Raw genomic sequence first — 5368 nt, 5'->3', positions numbered from 1 at the left:
CGGCTATTTTGTAGAATTCAAGGGAGATGACTTCATGAACTTCTACTTCCTCTCCAATCATGATGCTATGAATCATGATGGCCCGATCCACAGTAACTTCAGATCGGTTGCTAGTGGGGATGATGGAGCGTTGGATGAACTCCAACCATCCTCTAGCCACAGGCTTGAGGTCCAGTCTTCTTAATTGAACCGGCTTGCCTTTGGAGTCAATCTTCCATTGAGCTCCTTCCACACATATGTCCATGAGGACTTGGTCCAACCTTTGATTAAAGTTGATCCTTCTAGTGTAGAGGCGTGCATCTCCTTGCATCATAGGCAAGTTAAACGCCAACCTCACATTTTCCGGACTAAAATCTAAGTATTTCCCCCGAACCATTGTGATATAATTCTTTGGGTTTGGGTTCTTACTTTGATCATGGTTCCTAGTGATCCATGCATTGGCATAGAACTCTTGAACCATTAGGATGCCGACTTATTGGATGGGGTTTGTTAGAACTTCCCAACCTCTTCTTTGGATTTCATGTCGGATCTCCGGATACTCATTCTTCTTGAGCTTGAAAGGGACCTCGGGGATCACCTTCTTCTTGGCCACAACATCATAGAAGTGGTCTTGATGAGCTTTGGAGATGAATCTTTCCATCTCCCATGACCCAGAGGTGGAAGCTTTTGTCTTCCCTTTTCCTTTTCTAGAGGATTCTCCGATCTTAGGTGCCATCAATGGTAATGGAAAAACAAAAAGCTTATGTTTTTACCACACCAAACTTAGAATATTGCTCGCTCTCGAGCAAGAGAAGAGAGAATAGATGAAGAAGAAGAAGAAAATATGGATGAGAGGAGGGAGAGGTGTATTCGGCCAAGAAAGGGAAGAGAGGGTTGTGTTGTGTGAAAATAAAGAAGAATGGAGGGCTATATATAGGGAAGGGAGGGGGGGTTAATTTCAGCCATATAGGGTGGGTTTGGGTGGGAAATTGATTTTGAATTTTGAAGGTAGGTGGAGTTTATGAGTTAGGTTTATAGGGAAGAGTGGATAGATGTGAGTGGTGAAGTGTTTTGGGGAAGAGAGATTGAGGTGATTGGTGAAGAGTTTTGGGGAAAAGTGTTTATGGGATTGTGTGAAAGAGGGGTGAGAAGAAGTGAGTAGAGGTAGGTGGGGATCGTGTGGGGTCCACAGATCCTGAGGTGATCCTGTGGGGTCCACAGATCCTGAGGTGTTCAAGGATTTGCAACCTTGCACCAAATTAGGCATGCAAAATGCCCTTGCACACAACTCTGGGCGTTCAGCGCCAGATTGGTGCTTGTTCTGGGCGTTGAACGCCCATTTGTTGCCCATTTCTGGCGTTGAACGCCAGAACCATGCTTGTTTTGGGCGTTCAGTGCCAGCTCTTCTCCAGGGTGCAATTCTGGCATTCAAACGCCCAGATGCTGCCCATTTTGGGCGTTCAGCGCCAGAACCATGCTCTGTTCTGGCGTTGAACGCCATCCAGATGCTTCTTACTGGCGTTTAAACGCCAGTAAGGTCTTCCTCCAGGGTGTGATTTTTCTTCTGCTGTTTTTGATTCCGTTTTCAATTTTTATATTTATTTTGTGACTCCACATGATCATGAACCTAATAAAACATGAAAGAACAGGAAAAATAAAATTAGATAAATAAAAATTGGGTTACCTCCCAACAAGTGCTTCTTAATGTCAATAGCTTGACAGTGGGCTCTCATGGAGCCTCACAGATGTTCAGAGCATTGTTGAGACTTCCCAACACCAAACTTAGAGTTTAGTTGTGGCCTTCCAATACCAAACTTAGAGTTTGACTGTGGAGGCTCTGGTTGACTCTGCAGAGGGAGAAGCTTACTGTGCCTCTTTTCCATATTTACAGAAGGATAACCTTGAGTTGTAAACACAAGGGAGTCCCCATTCAATTGAAGGACTAATTCACCTATGTCAACATCAATTACAGCTCTTGCTGTGGCTAGGAAGGGTCTTCCAAGGATGATGAATTCATCCTCATCCTTCCCAGTATCTAGGACTATGAAATCAGCAGGGATGTAAAGGCCTTTGACCTTTACTAATACGTCCTCTACTTGTCCATAAGCCTATTTTCTTGAATTGTCTGCCATCTCTAATGAGATTTTAGCAGCTTGCACCCCATAGATTCCCAGTGTCTCTATTACAGAATGGGGCATGAGGTTTATCCTTGAACCAAGGTCACACAGAGCCTTTTCAAAGATCATGTTGCCTATGGTACAAGGTATTACGAACTTTCCAGGATCCTATTTCTTCTGAGGCAATGTCAGTTGATCTAGATCACTTAGTTCATTGGTGAACAAGGGAGGTTCATCTTCCCAAGTCTCAATACCAAATAATTTGGCATTCAGCTTCATGATTGCACCAAGATACTTGGTAACTTGCTCCTTAGTAACATCCTCATTCTCTTCAGAAGAGGAATACTCATCAGAGCTCATGAACGGCATAAGGAGGTTCAATGGAATCTCTATGGTCTCTAGATGAGCCTCAGATTCCTTTGGTTCCTCAGAAGAAAACTCCTTATTGATCACTGGACGTCCCAGGAGGTCTTCCTCCTTGGGATTCACGTCCTCTCCTTCCTTCTTGGAATCGACCATGATGGTCATTTCAATGGCCTTGCACTCTCCTTTTGGATTTTTTTCTGTATTGCTTGGGAGAGTACTAGGAGGGATTTCAGTGATCCTTTTACTCAGCTGGCCCACTTGTGCCTCCAAATTTCTAATGGAGGACCTTGTTTCATTCATGAAACTTACAGTGGCCTTAGATAGATCAGAGACTAAATTTGCTAAATTAGATGTATTTTGTTCAGAGTTCTCTATCTGTTGCTGAGTAGATGATGGAAAAGGTTTACTATTGTTAAACCTATTTCTTCCACCATTATTAAAGCCTTGTTGAGGCCTTTGTTGATCCTTCCATGAGAGATTTGGGTGATTTCTCCATGAGGGGTTATAGGTGTTTCCATAAGGTTCACCCATGTAATTCACCTCTGCTATTGCAGGGTTTTCAGGATCATAAGCTTCTTCTTCAGAAGTTGCCTCTTGAGTACTGTTGGATGCAGCTTGCATTCCATTCAGACTCTGAGAAATCATATTGACTTGCTGAGTCAATATTTTATTCTGAGCCAATATGGCAATCAGAGTATCAATTTCAAGAACTCCCTTCTTCATAGACGTCCCATTACTCACAGGATTCCTCTCATAAGTGTACATGAACTGGTTATTAGCAACCATGTCAGTGAATTCTTGAGCTTCTGCAGGCATTTTCTTTAGGTGTATGGATCCACCTGCAGAAGTATCCAATGACATTTTAGCCAATTCAGATAGACCATCATAGAATATATCCAGGATGGTCCATTCTGAAAGCATGTCAGAAGGACACTTTTTGGTCAGTCCTTTGTATCTCTCCCAAGCTTCATAGAGGGATTCACCTTCTTTCTGTCTGAAGGTCTGAACATCCACTCTAAGCTTACTCAGCTTTTGAGGAGGAAAGAACTTGGCTAAGAAAGCCTTGACCAGCTTATCCTAAGAGTTCAGGCTATCCTTAGGTTGAGAGTCCAACCATATTCTAGCTCTGTCTCTCACAGCAAAAGGGAAAAGCATGAGCCTGTAGACTTCAGGATCTACTCCATTAGTCTTAACAGTATCACAGATCTGCAAGAATTTAGTTAAGAACTGAAAAAGATCTTCAGATGGAAGTCCATGAAACTTGTAGTTCTGGTGCATCAGAGAAACTAATTGAGGTTTCAGCTCAAAATTGTTTGCTCCAATGGCAGGAATGGAGATGCTTCTTCCATGTAAATTGGAATTAGGTGCAGTAAAGTCACCAAGTATCCTCCTTGCATTATTATTATTTTCGGCTGCCATCTCCTCTTCCTGTTCGAAAATTTCTGAAAGGTGCTTGCTGGATTGTTGTAATTTAGCTTCTCTTAGTTTCCTCTTCAGAGTCCTTTCAGGTTCTGGATCTGCTTCAACAAGAATGTTCTTGTCCTTGCTCCTGCTCATATGAAAAAGAGGGACAGAAAAATAATAATAATAGGGGTCCTTTTTACCACAGTATAGAGGTCCTTGTGTGAGTAGAAAAAAATTCGAACACAGATGGAAGAGGGGGTTCGAATTTGGGTGAGATGAAGTGTTAGTAGATGAATAAATAAATAGAAGGAGATAAGAGAGAGAGAGAGAATTTTCGAAAATTATTTTTGAAAAAGAGTTAGTGATTATCGAAAATAGTTTTTGAAAAAGGTTAGTAATTTTTCGAAAATTAAAATCAAAAATTAAAATAATTAGTTAATTAAAAAGAAATTTTGAAAAAGAGGGAAGATATTTTCAAAAATTAGAGAGAGAGGGAGTTAGTTAGGTAGTTTTGAAAAAGATAAGAAATAAACAAAAAGTTAGTTAGTTAGTTGAAACAAATTTTGAAAATCAATTTTTAAAAGATAAGAAGATAAGAAGTTAGAAAAGATATTTTAAAATCAAATTTTTGAAAAAGATATGATTTTGAAAAAGATAAGATAGAAAGATATTTTTGAAAAGATATGATTGAAATTAGTTTTGAAAAAGATTTGATTTTTAAAATCATAATTAATGACTTGATTCACAAGAAATCACAAGATATGATTCTAGAACTCAAAGTTTGAATCTTTCTTAACAAGCAAGTAACAAACTTGAAATTTTTGAATCAAAACATTAATTGATGATGTTATTTTCGAAAATTAGGAGATAAAGATAAAAAAAAGATTTTTGAAAAATATTTTTAAAATTTTCGAAATTAAATGAGAAGAAAAAGGGGAAGATATTTTTTTTATTTTTGAATTTTTTTATGATGAGAGAGAAAAACATGAAAATGATGCAATGCATGAAAATTTTGGATCAAAACAATGAATGCATGAAAGAATGTTATGAATGTCAAGATGAACACCAAGAACACTTTGAATGTCAAGATGAACATCAAGAACTTATTTTTGAAAAATTTTTAATGCAAAGAAAACATGCAAGACACCAAACTTAAAAATTTTTCATGTATAGACACTATGGATGCAAGAATGCATATGAAAAACAAGAAAAGACACAAAACATGAAAACATCAAGATCAAACAAGAAGACTTACCAAGAACAACTTGAAGATCATGAAGAACACTATGAATGCATGAATTTTTCGAAAAATGTAAGATGAATATGCAATTGACACCAAACTTTCAACTTGAGTCAAGACTCAAACAAGAAACATGAAATATTTTTTATTTTTATGATTTTTTTATTTTTTTGGATTTTTTGAAAATTAATGTGAAAAAGAAAAATAAGGATTCCAAAATTTTTTTAATATGAATTCCAGGAATCTTGTGCTCTTTAGTCTA

The 5368-nt window shown here is 38.3% G+C and overlaps 1 non-coding gene across 1 annotated transcript; it reads left to right on the top strand.

Moving 5' to 3' along the window:
* The first annotated feature begins 3377 nt into the window (after window positions 1-3377).
* Window positions 3378-3485, top strand: LOC148548315 (small nucleolar RNA R71). The gene has a single exon (XR_015898886.1). It is a non-coding gene; the product is annotated as a small nucleolar RNA R71 (small nucleolar RNA).
* The last annotated feature ends 1883 nt before the right edge of the window (window positions 3486-5368 follow it).

Source organism: Arachis ipaensis, chromosome B8 (genome assembly GCF_059453495.1).
Source record: "Arachis ipaensis isolate K30076 ecotype BB chromosome B8, ASM5945349v1, whole genome shotgun sequence".
NCBI lineage: Eukaryota > Viridiplantae > Streptophyta > Magnoliopsida > Fabales > Fabaceae > Arachis > Arachis ipaensis.
The sequence above is the reverse complement of the archived record's forward strand: the minus strand, read 5'-3'. Positions and strand labels throughout refer to the sequence as shown.